Here is an 18,959-nt window from a genome sequence, read left to right as displayed (position 1 = left end):
GAATCTTTGGGCTAGGCTTTCTTGAGATATTTAGTCAGCAGAGTTTGACCAATGAGTCAGTGGGCAAAAACTCCATGTTTTCTCTGAGTACTCCATTCTAGGGAAGCCCTTACTAGTGGCCCCTTCTTTGAAGCCAATCACCTTGGAAGAGAATGTGGAAAGAGTTTGCTCAGCTTTCCCAAGTGGGTTTTGTTTGCAAGAATTCAGAGCTTGTCTGGGGATTCGCTTTCAAAATAGTAAGTTTGATACCGAGGATAAGCAGAGCCCTCCTTCCAGCCTTTGTCTTGTCTTGTGCCTCACCCCCACTTTATCCTTGCCTCTCCCTCCCCCCAACCTCCACCCCACGCACATCCCAGCTTCTCCACAGTAGCCACAGCTCTATACCTGGAGCTGAAGTTTGCACCAGAACATTCTCTAGCAGACAAAACAGAGTTGAAGCTTTATTGGGAAACACTAGAAATCACCCACAGGTGTCAATTCACATTTTAAGCCATAAGAGCAATTATTATGCACCTACTGTGTGCAAGGCCTTGTGCTTGATTCTGGGCATGATGTTTTTTTCATGTGCCCTGGGTTCAGAAAGGCTTCAGAAATTATCCCACCACACCTTGAGCATTTGCTTTGCACACCTACCCCTGACACTATAAAGGAGATGCATCACCTTCTCCACCTTGTTTCAGGACAACTGTTTGCTCCTTCAGGGCCTTGTTCCACTTTCTCACTTTGCTAAAGTGCTTTCACACAGCCATGGGATGTTAGAACTAGAAGGGACCTTAGACTTAATCAGGTCCAACCCCCTCACTTTACAAATGAGGAAACTGAGGTTTAGAGAGAAGCATCTTGAATACAGTAAGTCATTATCAGAGCTGGGGGGAGGGGAGTTTGAGATTGAATGCAGACCTTCTGATTCTAAGTCCTTTGCACCTAAGGTTGTGCTACACTGCTTTTCCTTGTACCTGGTAAGAGTTTCATATTTCCCTCCCTCTCCTTCCCTCCCTTCCTTCCTTCCCCAGTCAGTCTTGCTCAGCTGTGTTCCCAAATGGGGAGTTTAACAAAATCATCCCCAGGGCCCCCCACCCTGCCTCAGAGAGCATCCTAGGAGCCCCGAGCCCCTCTGGCCACCCTTGCTGCTACTTACCTATGTTCCTCCTGCTTGGCTGCTTATGCCAGTTCAAACTTTTCACATGCTTTTTTCTCCAAGGGTTTCCTTATGGGAGGACTTCCCCCGTGGTCCCTGGGACCTCCCCGGAATGCTGAATCAGACTTGGTGCCCCAGGAGGGAGTGCTTTGAACCACCCAGGGATCCTGGAGCTAGAGGCAGGGTGGGGAGGGTCCGAGAAAGGAGTTTTTAAAACCAAAACCTGGAGTCTCCTTGCTTAGGTGTCCGTCCTTTATCCCAGAAGTGTCCCGTGTCACACTGGACTGGAAACCGTCGGCCCCATGCCCTGGGCCTGGGGGGTGGTGGTGGGCTGCCCTGGGGCCAGACTCAGCACTTCTGGACTAAGGCTTTGAATCCATCCTTGGGGCAAGGCTAAAGCAGCCTCATTTGAACTTCAGCTCCTTTGTGGAGGATTTACATGCCGGAGGAAAGGAAAAAAAAGACGTTTGGTAAAGCATGCGGCAAGCAGGCCGCTCCTGGTTGGTTCAAGTCACATTTCTCCACCCACCCATGCAAGAAAGAGGAGCCAGAGAGTGGGGCTGAGGGCGTCCCCTTAGCCACAGACCTGGAGCCTGCCGGCTTGGGCAGAAGTTTAACTGGGTGATGTCACAGCTCCCTACAAGCTTTCTCAACGCCTCTGGCCTGCAGGAGACCGCCTCCTGGCCCAGCTGGGACTGAAAGCACTATCCCAGCCACCACTCCCCCCCATCTCCTGCTAGCCCCTAACTTGCTCCCCTCCCTCTCACTCCTCTCCCCCTCCTCCCCTCCCTTCCCCTAAAGCTCCCAGCTGCTCCCCCTCTCCCTTTCCTGCCTTCCCCCAGCTTCTTGGCAGACAGCATTACACCCCACCCCGCCCCCCCCCCCCCCCCCACAGCCCAGCCCCCATCATTGGCAGCAGCTTTAGCAACACTCTCTCCTGGATAGCAAAAGGGACAAATGGCTCACAAAGCTTTCACCAGCAAGCTCATAATAAGCTCGGTTCAGTAGAGGGCAGGAGTTGGGGAGGGGTGGGGGAGAGTTTACCCTTTGGCTTATGTAATGTGTTTGGATTTTGCTACATTTTTCTCCAGCTGTTTTTGCAACGGTTCTGTGTTAATGGTACTTTGGGCAAGGGTGCTCTCCTTTTTGAGAGCAAGCTAGAAATCTGAGACCAGGTCTGAGCTGATCCTTAGTAATAATACCATTGCAAACATTAGTTCTTTGTCATCCAGCTCAGAGCAATGCAAAGAGTAAGAACTGTCACAGGAGAGAGTAAGGAGATCAGGTTCCCACTCTGCTTACCAGCTGTGTGACTTCACCTCTCTAGGCCTCAGTTTCCTCTCCTGAAAAATGGGGATGGTAATACTTGCCCTAACAGCTTTCCAGTATTAGGGAGAAAGTGTTACTATCCTACAACCATGACTCAGAGAAGTAGACACAACTCACTCTTGAACTAGGTAGGGGTGTGTTGCCTTTGGACCCCATCATCCAGAGACTTCAGTGTTTTATGATTTAATTGGCATGGGTTCTCCTGCTGCCAGCAAAGCCACCAGGGCAAATCATCACCTCCTCCGTGTCCCTGGGTATCAAGATTCTTAACTTTTTCTTGTATCACAGACCCCTTTGGCAGTATGGCTAAACCTGTAGACCCCTTCTCAGAATAATGTATTTAAATACATAGGATTATCAAGGAAATCAATTATATTGAAATACAGCTATCAAGATGTTAAAAATAAAAGGTAAACAAAAAATAGTTCACAGATCCTAGGTTAGCAGTCCCTACCCTGGATGATTCCATGGCTTGCTGTGGTCAAAAGAGTTCATCCTTTGCTTGCAGCCTTCTGCCCACACTTACCTAGACTGGTCCTTGAAAGACAAACATACTGGTCTTCCATGGGCCATTCTCCAAGTCTCTCCAGCTTGACTGGACCCACCAGAGCTTCAAGGACCCAAAATTATCTGGAGGAGAAAAATAATAGACACAAATAACTACAATATTAGGTGATATGAGCAGTAAAGTTGGGGAACTGGTAGCCCCTGTATCCAGGAAAGGAATTAGGGGCAGGCCATACAATCTACCTTGGTGTAACCCAGAATAAAGAAGCTGGAAGCCAGCAGTAGAATAGGGTTGTATTGTAGCGATTTTGGGAGCTAGTCAGTATTCCTCAATAGTGATGATAAAGTTAGGAGGAAAGGCAGCATGGTACAATAGTAATGTATAGTTAATGGATTTGGAGTTGGAAAATCTGTGTTCAAATCCTGGATCTGCCACTTATTCTTGTGTGACCTTAGGAAAATCACCTAACCTCTCTGGGCTTTAATTTCCTGATCTGCAAAATCAGGGGGCTGGAGTAGATGGCCTCTAAAGTGCCTTCCAGCTGTAAATCCTATGAGTTTCACATTTTTCAGCATGGCTAGTGTGGGGATTTGTTTTGTTTAATTATATGTATTTGTTACCAGAGGTTTTTTTTATTCCTTTTTTCCCAGTGAGGAGAAAAAGTTGGAGGATGAGAAAATAAATACTTGTTAACTAAAAAAAAACTCTTTAATTTAAAAAAATCCTATGGCCTTAGGAATTTGAAGGTAAGAAATAGGGCATCGGGGAGGCCAGGTGGCTCAGTGAGTAAGAGCACTGGCTCCAGTGTTGGGATGACCTGGGGATCAAATCCAGACTCAGATACTTAGTACCCACCCAGAAACACCTGGCCATGTAACCTTGAGCAAGTTACTTAACCCCGATTGCTTTAAAAAAAAAGAAATAGGGCATCACCATTGGGTCCCAAAGAGAACATTTTTTCCCCTATTTCAGTTAGAGAATTTCACACTTTTCTATGCTGAATGCCCAGAAAATAGGAGAATGCAATGTTCATGAGTTAACAGAGCAAAAAAAACTAATAATGCCCTGGTAATTCACCTTCTCGGGATGAACCTCTCCATCCTCAGCTGGTTCTCAGTCAACAGACACATGGTCCATCATCAAGCCATCTTCTAAGCTTTTCTGGTTTGGAAGAAATCTATTTAAGCATATGGTTCCCCTTGCACAAACTTCAAGAGCTTGGGGTGGGGCGGTGATCCCTCCACAAAATAGTCAAAAGGGAATTATACAAATGACCCTGGAAAACAGCAGGGAACGATCTCTGCTCCCTGTGATGGTGATCGTGGAGGTGATTCCTGGCTTTTAAACAAATCCTATTTGTATCATCTCAAGACCCTTGGAATGAACATGAGGGGAACAGATGGTGGGATGTGGCATTAGAAATGATAAGAGAATAAAACCTCCAGTAGTTACCCCCAATCAGAGACAGTCATCAGTCAATTAACAAACTTTGCCCAAGCACATATTATCTCCCAGGCACTGTACTACACTTTGGGGATACAAGAAAGACAAAACCACAAAAACATGTAACGATACTAATATGTGACAACAATATATTTGCAGTACAGCCACATTTCTCCACCACTGTAGGTGAAATGCAAGCAAATTACATTCAACAGTAAACATTTATTAGGCATCTACCATCTACAAGAAACTGCTAACCATTGAGCATGTAGAGATTAAAAAATAAAGTAAAAGACTCATCCCTACTCTCAAGGATCTTACAGGCTATGGGGAAGATTAAGGATGATTATATAGAGAAGTGTAACACCAGCTTTATGATGGAGCAAAGGAAAGACCCCCATAAAACATCTAGGAAATTTGCAGTGAGAGAGGACATTTTCAGCAGAGAGAAGGAGGGACAACTTCACAGAGAAGGTTGCATTTGAACTGAACCTTAAAGGAAGACAAGGACTGAGAGGCAGAGAAGGGGAGTTCTTTCCAGGTACAGGGGCAGAGCCTTCATGAATTCATAAAGGAGGTGGGAGAGAGAATAGCAAATTCAGGAAGAAGTAGCCCAGTTTGGGCTAGAGTATAAAGTGTGTAAGGGATTAATCTGAAATAAGTCTGGGAAGACAGGTTGGAGTCAAGTTGTGGAGGCCTTAAATGACAGGTTAAGGAATTTGTGTTTCATCTTGGATGCAATTGGGAGGCTTTGAAGGTTTTTGAGTACAGGGGTCACATGGTCAGACGTGTATCTGCATGGTTATTTTGGGAGTTGCTTTGGGATAATACTAGGCTCCATGTTGCTTGACATTTTACGTACAGATTAGGAATTTTTTTAAAAGTCCACACCAGGATGCCCATCTAAGCACTTAACTAGCTGTATGGCTGCGACAAAACAAGTTAACCTCTCTGAGTTTGTTTCTTCATCTCCAAAGTGGGGAAAATAATTTTTGTCCTTCCAACCACATGAGACTGTTGCCAGAGAAAGTGCTGAAAGCCCTCTTTTATCTTGTTTGGGGGCTTTCTGGGTTTTTTGTTTGTTTTTGTTTTTTAAGGTAATTTGGGGTTAAGTGACTTGCCCAGCATCACACAGCTAGTAAATGTCAAGTGTCTGAGAGTGGATTTGAACTCAGGTCAAATTGACTCCAGGACCAGTATTCTATCCACTGTGCCACCAGGGGCTTTCTGTTTTAAGCATTAAAATGGAAAATCTCTTGGGAGACAGGAATTCTTTTTGGCCTGCTGCTTTGGCTAGAGTGGAATTATTTTTCTACCCAGGGCTTAAGGAGTTTCTGGTACATTGAAAAGTGCTAGGTAGGGACTCTCTATCTCTGTAGGAATTAGAGCTGAAAGGGACATTTAATTCAATTTAACAAAACATTTATTCCTTTCCTATCATGTTGAAAAACACCGTGCTTCACATCACACTAAGGTATTATGGGACCTTGGAGATCCTCTTTCCAACTCTCTCATTTTATAGCTAAGAAGAGTGAAGCACCATGGAGCAGTAGGAAGGTTTGGATCTGAAGTCAGAGGACCTGAGTTCAAATGCCAGTCCTGCCGTTTACTAACCACATGGCTCTCTTTGCATATCTGGCACCAGCCTGTCTTTCTAGCCAAGTGACTGACTTTGGGGAAATCATTTAATCTCACTCTCCTTCACTTTGTTCATCTGTAAAATAAGGGCTTAGACTCAGTGACCTCTGAGGTCCTTCCAACTTTAAATCTCTGATGCTGAAACTCAGGGAGGGGGAAAGACTTGACCAACATCACATAGATCATAGGTAGAAGAGCCAGCATGCAAACCAAGGCCCTGTGACTTCAAATCCAGTGGGGGTTGGTTGTTTTTGCCCTCCATGTTGCAACGTGACCTCTTTCAGCCTCTTTCCTATATAGAGGAACAGAGTTTGAAGGCGATGACATAGAACTCTGAGCACCAAGAAAGAGGTTAAGGAAGGAAAGAAGAAAGGAAGAAAAGGTGGGAGTATAATGGAAGGAAGGAGGGAGGGAAATAAGGAAGGAAAGGAGCAAGCAAGGAAGGGATGGAGGAAGGCAGGAAAGAAGAAAGGAAGGAAGAAAATATTAAGTACCTACTATATGCCCAGCACTGTGCTAAGTTATAGGTACATATACATATGATATATATACAAATGTTATCACATTTGATCCTCATAGCAAACCTGTGAGGTAGGTATTATCATCCCCATTTACAGGATAGGAAACTGAGACAAAGAGTTTAAGTGACTTACCCTGGGTCACACAACTAGTAAGTATCTCAAGCCAGATTTGAATTTAGGTCTTTCTGCCTGCAAGTGTGGGGCTCCATTCACTGTGTCAAAAGGCTAGATAGATAGATAGATAGATAGATAGATAGATAGATAGATAGATAGATAGATAGATAGATAGATAGATAGAGGTGATAAGTGAGGAAGAGGAGGCATCTGGGGTGGGGAGAGGGGAAGTCAAGAAGTTGTTCAGGGAGGTCTGGGCTAAGCCAGATTTAGAGTGAGCATGGCTGCCATGCTTCCTTAAATGGTGATGCCATTACTCAGAAGAGTTGGAGTCATTACCAGCATGACAAGGCTGCTGAGAAGTTGGGACGTGATCTGGAGGGTAATAAGCTGAGCCGAGTTTGGAAATCAAAGCTAACCCACATAAAAGTTTGGGATGAAGTTAACAAGACAAACAGACCAGAACCCCTTGCCCCACTCCACAGTTAGTTTCCATCTATAAATCACATCTGCAAAACAAAACAAAAAAAATTGAGAAAGTGATTTAAAAATAAAATTCTAGCCCTTGGGGGAGGGGTAGAGTAAGTTATTGTTATTATGAGCTGTAATTATTTTTTCTCATTATCAATGCTTTTACTAGAATTTGAAAGCAACTTTATAATCTTGGGGTCCAGCTCAGCTTTCTCCTCAGTCAGCTAGCCTAGCCAGTTAGTTCTCCCTTTCTACACTCTATTTTTCCCTCATGCATTTTTCCTAGAATCCACATTTAACTTTGTTTCCCCTCAGACATGTGACGGAGCTCTCATGTAGAACATAGAAATGCTTTCCAGGCCAACACTGGTCATGCCGGAACAGTCACGCTTACCTCAGTTTGGCAAAATCTCCTCAAAGGCTGTGAACAATGGGGCTGCCACTAAGCATGTAATTTGTTCAGACTTCCCTCCTCCCCCACTGGAAGGTGATGAGATGATTAAGGTGGCACCTAGCCCATTCTGACCAAGACACCAAGAAAAGTAGCTCAAGATTTTTTACATCCTGATAGTGACAGGTAGTGATTTAGTGAACTTGCCACCAGAGCATGGCAGTTTTCTTCTTAGCACAGATTTCTCCTACCTGCCAAGTCACTACGAATTGGCACTGAAATTAAACCCAGAGAATCACAGAATGTTAGAGCTTCATTCTACTTAGAACAGTAGAATATTAACAATGCAAAGAACCCTAGAGCTCATCTTGTCCAACCCCCTCGTCATTTAGAGGAGGAAACTGAAGTCTCAAGAGAAGGGAAGTGACTTAGTTAGGGTCACACAGATAATCAGAGGTAAGACTGAGATCAAAGTCATAACTAGGGTGGGGCAACTAGAGCTTTTCCCCAGAGTGCTGAATTTTAAAGGATACTTAAAGCACTTGCAGTCCTTTAGCAATGTAGAAACAATGGAGTTTAACACACTTCCTTCCTTTGGCAGCCAGCTGTACACCTACTTACCTGATTAAATATCCTCTCTAAAGCCTCACAACAAGTAGTTGTCCAGTTTCTGCATCAAGATTTCCAATGAGGGAGAACCCACTACTTCTGAGCCATCCTATTCCATGTATGGACAGTGTTAATTATTAGGAATATTCTCTTTGCAGTGAACAAAAGTCTGACTCTTTCTTAATTTCTACCTACTGAAACAGTACCTTCCTTAATACAGGGATATACCTTGCTCTTTCTGGGGTTAAGGAGAAAGTATTATCCACCTGCCATGCAACATATAGATAAAGACAATCATCTTCATCATTATTGTAACTTCTGTCTTACTTGAAGGTGTTTGTCACCTATACACTGTAAGCCCCTGGAATGCCCACTGGCATGAATTTGTGAGAGGGAATTAACGAATGGCACGGGGATAAGCCAGCACAAATGGGTTGGGATTTGCATCACTGTGTGGGGAGTGTCTACAATGATGAAATAGAGAAATGTTGAATTTTTTGGAGTTTCACTCCATATTTGGAGATGCAGTGAGGTCCTCATCAGTACAAATAATGAAATCTCATGAAGTAGTTGTATATTTGAATCCATGCTGTATTAAGCCAGAACCAATTACCAGATTTTACCTAATTTTACTTTGAATAATGTAAATTTGAATGCATACATGAATATAATACTTCAGGGGATTCATTATTCTCACTAAATGGGACCTAACTGTAAAATGCTTAAAATACAAATTAGGAAAAGTAACATTGATTAGTATGAATGAATTTTGATAAAAATGTAAATGATCATGTCAGATCCTTTCCTACTCTGACAGTAGGGAGAGGCTTAGAATGCCAAAATATTGGCACTTGAAGGAGGAGTTGGGGTGGAGATGCTACTGAGAGAAAGAGAATCTCACTAAAGGAACTGCATATCATAGGATCATAGGTTACAGAGATAGAAGAGATCCCAGATATCAGTCTGTCAAAGAGTATTTATTATTTGTGCCAGGTACTGCGCTAAGCACTGGTGATAAAAGGAAGGCAAAAACCATCCCTGTCCTCAAGGAGCATCCATTCTTAAGAGGGAGGAAACAACTTCTCCCCCGATCCTTTAACACAGACATCCAAAGGCTGTGTTCTTGGCTTTCTTTCTGTCTTCTCCCCTTCTTCTTTTGCCCTCCCTCCCCCTCCCCTCTCTTCATCTCCCTTTCCATCTCCTCCCAACCCTTCCTCTCAATTTCCCTACCTCCTCCTCTCCTCCTTTCCTCACCCCTCCTTAAAATCAGCATGTCTAAAACCAAAGCCATCATCTCTTCCCCAAAACTTGCTTCTGACATTACTGTTATCTGTGGTACCAACATTGTTTTCAAATGTTTATAACCTTTGGTGGTTATATAAACTTACATAGACTATTAGAATTGCATCCTAATAGGTCTTGCCCACTTTTACTCTCTCCCACTCCAATTTGTCCTTCGTCCCACTGCCAAAATATATTTTCTTATATGTAGATATGCTTAAGTAATTCTTAGGGGCAGCTAGGTGGCAAAGCAAATAGAGCACCAGCCCTGAGTCAAGAGGACCTGAGTTCAAATCAGTCCTCAGACACTTAACACTTACTGTGTGACCTTGGGCAAGTCACTTAACCCCAGTTGCTCTGCCTTCCCCACTCCAAAAAAAAAAAAAGGCAAAAAAAAGTCATTATTATGCTCAACAGTCTTCCACTGCTCCCTAATGCCTATCAAGTAAAATGTAACCTCTTTTGTTGGGCATTTAGTTCTCTCCATAATCTGGCATTGCCCTGCCTTGCTAATCACATCTCATATTGTTCTCCTCTATACTCCATGCGTTAGCCAAAATGGATTGTTTTTCTCTCTGTCCATTGAGTATAGCCTGTGCTTTCAAGCCTCTGTGCCATGCCTAGAAATGTTCACTCAAGGGCTGTTGAATTTCTTTAAAGCCCAGCTCATATGCCACTTCCTCCAGAAAGCCATTCATCACCCCCTAGTTAGCGATGGCTTTTGCCTCACCCCCAAACCTCACATCATGCTTTATTTGAATCTCTCTTATGTATGTATCATATAATATTGTATATTTGGATAGAGTTATAAAATTGAAGTCAAGAAAACCTGAGTCCAAATCCCAACTCATACTTACTAGCTGTGTGACTGTACAGCCTCAGTTTCCTCATCTGTAAAATATGGATAATAATAGGATCTTCTCCCCAGGGTTGTTGTAAAGAGCAAATAAAAAAGTCCATTTTTCCAGCAACATTACTTGAATACCATATGTCTAATACTAAATATTACATTCTGAGTAGGGCTTCAACAAATTAGAGCATTTATAGCTAAAGAGGAAGGCCAGAACCATGAGGGTACTACAGATTATATGAAGATTGTTTGAAAGAAATGGGAATGTTTGGCTTGAGAAAGAGAATAATTAGAAGGGGCATGACTACTATTCAAAAGTCTCCTATCCCTAGAACAGGAATTAGACTAAAATATGACTATAGGTAGATGCATGGCATTCCAAAGATCCATATAGGAAAATGAATGAGGCAGAATAACATTGTTTTTCAAGAAATTATTTTGCTATGAGGAAATGAAGGAATTATAGAGGAAAAGAAGAGTAGAAAGTATTTTAGATATCAAAGGAGAACCTAGCTTTTGAAGGTCCTTTTGAACCAAACAGAAGTGTTTGTATTTTATCCCAGGGACAATAGGGAGCCACTGAATACTACAGTGTTTTTGTATACAGTAGATAGTCAGTAAATGTTTATTGAGTTGAATCCAACAAAAAGGCCTGTCACTGAAAAAAAAATCAAATAGAAAGTAACAGAGGAGATATGATTATAGTGTAAAGTGACTTAGGAGTAGGAAAAGGAACTCAGTTCTGGCCTCAACCATAACTCTCTGGCAGGAGTGAATCCCCTGCCATAATGCCATTACAAAGAATCTCTTTGTTTTCACTTTACAGTGCCACTCCAGAGATCTGTAGTTCTGAGATTCGATAATTGTTTATATTTTTACAGCCCTTTCTTCTTAACAGCCCAGGGAGGTAGTTTATGTATTGCTATCCCTATCTTACAAATGGGGAAACTGAGGCCCAGAGAGGTGAAATGATCAACCCATGGTTTTACTGCTGATATTCTCGTTCTGAGCCTAGTGCTCTTTCTACTGCCAGGTATTGGGGAGCTACAGAAAATCTATGTAGTTTATGCCCTCAAGGAGCTCACAATATTTTGCTTTGCTAGTTGAAACCAGTCCCATTATTTCATGGTGAGGAAATTCCTTCTGCTGAGAACTGTGTGGCTGCACAGAGAATTTCGCCATTATCAGTAAATATTTATTCAATATATAATAACAACAATAATAACAATGATAACTAGCTTTTATGTAGCACTACTATGTGCCAGGAACTGTACTAAGTGCTTTACAATTACTATCTCATTTGATCTTCACAACAACCCTGGGAGGTAGGTCCTGTTATTATCCCTATTTTACAGATGAGGAAACTGAGACCAACAGAGGTTTAAAAGACTTGCCAGGGGTAGCACAGCTAGTAAGCATCTGAGGTTGGATTTGAACTTAGGTCTTCCTAACTCCAGGCCTGCTACTCCATCCACTGCATCACCTTGCTACTCTACAATGTGTCAGACCTACTATGTATCAGACATCACACTAGATATTAGAATACAAACATTAAAAAATGAAACAGAGCAGTCAGTAGGGGGAGACAAAATGTGTGTTTATTATATATGCTTTCATACAAATACATGTTTCTATAAATATGTGCATATTTCTATAGTTGTATATAAGATCATATTGCATACTATATTTTATTACATATTATATGTATGCATTGTATTATATATAAGTATGATCTGTAAAAACAAACATGAGGTAAATTTTTGAGGGGAGGAGGAGGTCAGTAGCATCTGGTTGGGACCAGAAATTGCTTCATGCAAAGGGCATTGCTTGAGTAGAGTTTGTGAGGAAACAAAAGGGAATCTAAAAGGTGATGGTGAGGAGAGAATATATTCCAGGCAAGAAAGACACAATGATACTCAATGAAGAGTCATCTGTGAGGAACAGCAAAAATCCCATTTAATTAGACAGTGGGTACATGAAGGGAAGTAAAATCTAATGAGTCTGGAAAGGAGAGTTGGGGGTCCTTTGTAAAGTGCATCAAATGTCAGAGGAGTGTGGCCTTAGATATAATAAGAAACTACTGAAGCTGATTACATAGTGCAGTCACATTGTCAGACCTGTGCTTTAGCAATTTCGCATTGGCGGCTTTGAGGATGAAGGTTGGAGAGGGGATGCCATTTTCAAGAAATTATTTACATAATATTTACATAGAGGTGATGAAAGGAGGGGCTGGTAATGGAGGATAAAGACAAAACATAATACTTTTTTTAAAGTGTCATGAAGTCTAAAGCTTGTTCTGAGACTTTTAAAGAAAGTTAATGCTTCCCAAAAAGAGAATTTTAATTATATTTGGGAAAAAACAGCATAAAGGAAGGGTAAGTCCCACTTCTCAGATTGTATGAGATAAAAATAATGAACAATAGAAAGAAGGCAGAATCACTTAATTCACATTTTACTTGTTTTTCTGCCAAGAAGACCTCTTTTTCAACTACAAATAACAATAAGGATTTGTTAAGTGTCTATTGCCAGGAACTCTGCTAGACTGTTGGGCTACAGACAAAAATGAAGCAGTTTTCATCAAGAAACTTGCATTTCTATCTGAGGAGACAACATGTACACGCAGAAGTGTATATGAGATAAGTGGGAGGTAATATTTTGGTGGGTGCACACTAATAACTTCTGGGATCAGGAAAAGCTTCACATAAAAGGTGTTGATTGACCAGAGTTTTGAAGGAGACATTCTGAGAGTCATATACAAGCAGGGAGTGCATTCCAGGCATGGGGGACAACCACCAATGTAGTGGCCTAGGTGGTTAATGGGCAATTGAAATCAAGATAAGTAAGGGAATGGTAAGAGAGCTCCTGGCTGCTCACCAGACTTCTTCCATCATGCCCCAGGAGTCTCTTCATCCTGAAGCTCACTCCAGCCCTGGAATTCACACACTGGAAGTATGCTCTACCCCGGAGGCCTCTCCTTCTAGTTGGACGGCTCCTTTGAGAACCTGTATTTAAGGAGTGTATCCAAGGCAACCAAATCTCATTCTTCTCCAGACTGTGCTCCAGACTTTCTCTACCATGCTCCAGGTCAATACCTTCTGGTTCCCTCCTTTTCATCTTCTTTTTCTTGGGTCATTTTCTCCCATTAGAATTTAAGTTTCTTGAGGGAAGAGGCTATCTTTCCGCTTAGATTTGTACGCCCAGCACATAACAAACATTTGATAAATGAATATTGACTTACTAACAGCTACCCTTGAAGAATTCTGGTTGCTTGACCTAGTCTATATTCCAGGATACTAACTATATTCTAGGATGCTAAGATAATTGGTGAATGTTTTCAAGGATTTATATGCATAGAAATGAGCATTGCATACATGAATGTTGAGACTGGGGAAGGAAGGGGGAGAGAGAGAGAGAGAGAGAGATAGGGGATGGAGCATGGATAATGATCGTACAAAGGAGACTGAAGAGAAAAGATCAAATAAGTAAGAGATGAACCAGGAGAGAGTAATTTTAGCAAAATTTAAGAGGGGAAAAATGTAGAACACCCTAAGAATGGAATCAGTTGCCTCAAAAGGGAGTCCATTGTGGAGGCTGAATATCTTAATACATTGTCTTGACTCAAAAAAAAAATCTTCTCTATTGGAGGTTTTCAGACAAAGCCTGAGAGGTCATGGAAGAGATTCCTGTTCAGAAACAGGTAGGAATAGATTTTCTCCAGACTCACATTGTTGGATTAGCTATGACTACAGTAGCTCCCTATTGCCTCTAAAAAAAAAAAAAAATAGAAACTCTGGCATTTAAAGTTCATCATAGTCTGTCTCCACCCTATTTTTCCAGACTAATTTCACTTTACTCTTTGCAACACACTTTATATTCCAGACAAATTGCTGTATTTGCTCCCCAAACCCAACATGTCATCTCCAGCCTCTGTGCTTTTGCAAAGACTGTTCCATGAGAATATTCTGCCTCTTAATCTCTGCCCTTTGGAATCACTTGCTCTCTTCAAAGCTCATTTTAGGTCCCACCTCTTGCATAAGCAATTTCCTAATTCCCCCCTTGTCAGTGTTCTCCCTTGTATCCCCCCCCCAAAATTACAATGATTTCCTGTTTATGTGTGTGCGCGCACACACACACACACACACATACACAGTACACCACACACATATCCATATATATGTATGTGTGTGTGTATAAAATTTATTTATTTATTTATATTTACTGAGCTAGCTATGTGTTGTTTTCCCTCTACAGTAGCATGTAAGCTCTGTGCGAGCAGGGACTGTCTTCACTTTTGTTTTCTGAATCCCCAGCACTTAGCACAATTCTTGGAACATAGTAAATACTCCACAAATGCTTTTTCACTCATTTATTCATTATCTAATTCCACTCCTTCACTTTATTGAACATGAACCAGGGCTCCAAGAAGCAAAAATGATTGTCTAGCATGATTACTAGCAGAGCTGGGATTTAAACCTAAGTCCTCTGACTCCAAATTCAGTGTTTTTTCTCCCTACTGGACACACTTTTCAGCACTTTATTCTTTTAATATTTGAGTGCCTTCCATTTAATTTTCCCATGCAAGTGACTTTAGTGTGTGACTTAGTTCCCTGGAATGAATTTCCCTTGAGCTCTAGCCTGAAGACTGTGGGCAAAATAGGTTGGATAGTTTCAGCATAAGATGGGAATGCATCCTTGTCTCTACTCTGCCTGATCCTGTATTTGGCGTGTGACAGACTTGATTGGCTTCAGCAGCTAAAGAATCTGGACTAAAGACCAGTGTTAGTGACTACAGTTGGTCACCAAGGAACCAAACAAAGCCAGAGGGTTAGGAGAGCTTAGCTTTCTGTGGAAACCATGAAAAGGAGAAGACAGTTGTTTCAGCAGCCAGAATGATTTGGAAGGTCCCTGCTGATTGTGTCATAAAGCATTCCATATCCTTGCTTAAGAATTAATGAACAGCTGCCAGGTGCCATCTCTCTTCCCCTTTGGACATAATACTCATTCGATTCAATGCCTTCTTCTAGGGCTCATGTGTGTCCATTCATTCAAGAACCATTTATTAAAAGAGAGTCAGGGCAGCATGATATAGTGTAAAACAGGGGTGGGGGACCTGCGGCCTCAAGGCTACATGTTGCCCTCTATGTCCTTAAGTGTGGCCCTTTTAATGAATCTAAACTTCACAGAACAAATCCCCTTAATAAAAGGATTTGTTCTATAAAACTTTGATAAAAGGCCACATGTGGCCTTGAGACTGCAGGTTCCCCACCCCTGGTGTAAAGAGTACTGAACTTGGGATTAGGAAACCTGCCATCCAGGTCTCTAGAAGTAGTACCAGTCCAGTTCACCAAGACTTTGGCCCTAGCACTGAAATCCAGGGATGTACACTTCTTTCCCAGGTGCTGTTTACTCTTCACAACAGTCTAGAGATCACAGACTCCCAATACCTCCTAGCCTTCCCCTAGCTTGAAGTATATACTGACATCCTGCTTCCACCTTGAGGGTCTTATTGTCATAGTATCCCTCTCCCAACAATCTTCCCTCCATGAATCCCTCATTATTTTTTGTAGGAGCACAAGCAGGTTGCTGTAGTGTGGGGCTCCCCGCTGTCTTCATGCAACAGAAATCCATGGTCAGATAACCCCTGTGCTGCCATTGCCATTCTCCCCTAGCATGGGACTGACCTGTGTGCCATCACCCCCACCAATCTCCCAACTAATCCTTGTAAGAGCAGGTCTCTGTGGAGTGGGGGCCCCCCACTTTACATATACATTAAGAACCTATGGTAGAATGATCTCTGTGCTGCCATTGTCACCACCCTAACACAGGACTGTCCTCTATGCCTTCACCCCTTGTTTTACCAGCTGTAGGTCACAGTCAGTCATTTTAAGTCTTAGAGTGTTGCCTGAGGGTCATATGAGTTGTAACTTGATAGAGGTGACACAGCTGATAAGAATCAGAGAAAGGATTTTAAGCTAGGTATTCCTTCCTCCAGGTTCAACACTTTCTCCACTATACCAAATTGCCTCTCTGTTGCACAATATTAACCTAAAAACAAAAAACAGAGAAAGGCCTCCAGCACGTTGGTTGTATTGAACAGATTCTTTGTTATTGTTCAGACTAGGGAACCTGCAGCCTCGAGTTCTACATGTGGCCTTCTGGGTACTTGGGTGTGGCCTTTTGACTGAGTCCAAGTTTTATAGAACAAATCCTTTTATTAAGGAGATTTATTCTGTGAAGTTTGGATTCAGTCAAAGGGTTGCACTTGATGACTTAGAGGGCCACATGTTGCCTTGAGGTCACAGGTTCCCCATTCCTGGATCAAACATTTCAGTCATGTCTGACTCTCCATGACCCCATTTGGAGTTTTCTTGGCAAAGACACTGGAATAGTTTGCCATTTTCATCTCCAGTTCATTTTACAGATGAGGAAACTTAGATAAATAAGGTTAAGTGACTTGCCCAGGGTCACACAGCTAAAAAGTATCTGAGGCTAGATTTGAACTCAGGAAGAGGAACCTTCCTGAATTCAGGACAGGTGCTCTGTCCACTATGCCACTTGGCTATTCTCAGGTGATCCTTTACTGAGGATTTTCAGAAACACAGAGACAGGAAAAGCACACAAGATGAGAGGGCACATAGGGGTTGCAATGCTGGAGGGTATGATCACATTAGTAAGGTCACAGATCCATTGAAGTACTGTTCTTCCTCCTAGATGGGAAGGAACGTCTGTGGTTGTCAGTCTGGCAATCCAGACTGGCAATCCAGCATCCGTATACTTACAGTCATAGAACTTCAGCAGCAGATTCACATGGGGAGCTCCATGGTGACACATGCTTATTTTGTAGTGCGGAAGATACATTTTATTTCCACTGGTCATTTAGCTGGCAAAAAGCTGTTCCGAGTCACCTGTTTCTGACTCACATTCAGGACTGATTAGTTTTAAACGTCAAAGCAAGCTGACATTCAGAGCCCCAGATCTTTCCAGGAAGCAGTTTGCATCCTATATGATATTTTCCTTTTCTATTATCCAACATTTTGTTGTTATTAAAGTAAATTTCTCAGTATCTTGCTCCAAAAAGCTATTAGCAGCCATTGGTCCAACCTCATCATGCCTGATCATCCTGCTACTGACCCAGTTTAACTTTTCTATGTTCTTCCTAAAAGGGAGCGCCCAAAACCAAATGCAGTGCTCCAGATAGCGGCACTAGCAACTCCATTTTCTGAACACTTTGCCTCTGTTTTTATAGCTCAAAATGGTGTTGGCTTTGTTGACTGCTGTGACACTAGACTGATTCATATTCATCTGGTCATCCACTAAAAACTTCTTGTTCTTTTCCACATGAAGAGTTTGCCTAATCACTTCTCATCCATCCTGTACAGACGAACAATTTGTTTTTTTAACCCAAGTGCTGAACTTTGCATTTAAAACATGAGACGTAGTAATAGAATTTCAAGAAGAATTTCAAGATAAGTTGTCCAGAGGAGGATGACCATGGTGGGCAAATGTCTCTAGATTTTTTATGTGAGGATTGATTGAAGGCACTGAAGATGTTTAGCCTGGAGAAGAAAAGGCTTAGAGAACCATCATCAAGGATCTGAAAGTCTGACATGTTAGATTGTTCTTGGTCCAACTGATTGAATTTGGAGCAGTAAGTGGAAATTGCAGAGAAGCAAATTTAATCTTGATTTAAAAGGAAAAGTGTCAACATTTAAAGCTATTAGAATGGTCTACCTTGGGAGGTAATGGGCTACTCTTCCCTGGCAGTGTTCAAGCACAGATTGAATGACCATTTGAAGGGTATTTTATAAAGAACAGTCTTGGTCAGGAATAGTATGCTCTAGGTGGCTCTGAGGCAGAGCTTTAACTCTGCAAGAAGGAAAGGTACCTTCAGAACAGCCTTCAGAACAAATTCAGGTGGAAAGGAAGAGATCTTGGACCCTGGGGCACAAGTCCCCATTGAGCAGAAGGTCCTGGAACATTGCTTAGTGACTGGGAGAGGGGCACCCCAGGTTGTTGTTTCAAGGCTGCTTTTGGACTGGCCACTTCTGGACTGGGAAGGAACTCACACATAGTATAGGAAAGTCACAGGATCTCATCTCAGTTGAATGGTGCCAGTCTTCACCTTCAGTGATTCAGGGGTGGCTTTTGTGTGAAGTCAGCCCATGTTAGATTCCTTATTCTCTGTTCCAAGATGTCAGGTGAGGAGCCAGCCAAAACAGTCTCTGACCGGTGCACCTTGCTCTCCAGGGAAGGTATTATAAGTCAAGTCCCTAGGCCTGACAGCATGACATAGTTGGAATACAATGAACATTGTTTTTATAATCTTACTTGGGGAAGGGTGACCCATTCCCCAAGGAGATTGGCCTCACCCTTACTCAATGGATAGGAAGCTGAAGAGTAAGGCAGGGAGAGGGTAGAGATGGTGGACTGAAGGTGTGGTGGCATAATTTCTCTTGACCCCAGGAAGTGACAAGAATGGGAGAGTAGTAGATGGGTCACTGGGCCCTGAGAAAACAGCATAACAGTAATGGGATTGTAAAGGATGGTGGCCCAGGGCCCAGGAGAGGGATTGGGATAATCATACCATAGACACAAGGGCCATGCACAGGGCTGGCAGAGAAATACAGAGTACAGGGGTAGTGGGCTGTAGAATCACCAGGAAGAAG

At 42.4% G+C, this 18,959-nt stretch overlaps 2 protein-coding genes across 4 annotated transcripts in view; one reads left to right on the top strand and one right to left on the bottom strand.

Moving 5' to 3' along the window:
- Positions 1-1,802, bottom strand: part of ANGPTL2 (angiopoietin like 2) — a 61,119-nt gene extending 59,317 nt beyond the window's left edge. The window contains exon 1 of the mRNA XM_069082708.1: positions 1,139-1,802. The gene's annotated coding sequence lies outside the window, so the exon portion shown is untranslated. The remainder of the gene's footprint in view (positions 1-1,138) is intronic.
- RALGPS1 (Ral GEF with PH domain and SH3 binding motif 1) overlaps positions 1-18,959 on the top strand; it is a 624,901-nt gene that overhangs the window by 347,217 nt on the left and 258,725 nt on the right. The window lies entirely within an intron of this gene.

The sequence above is a fragment of the Petaurus breviceps genome, unplaced genomic scaffold (genome assembly GCF_028583685.1).
Source record: "Petaurus breviceps papuanus isolate PSGF00001 unplaced genomic scaffold, PetGlider_PUasm1.0 171, whole genome shotgun sequence".
Lineage (NCBI taxonomy): Eukaryota > Metazoa > Chordata > Mammalia > Diprotodontia > Petauridae > Petaurus > Petaurus breviceps.
Note: the sequence above shows the minus strand (reverse complement) of the source record. Positions and strands in the feature narration are given on the sequence as shown.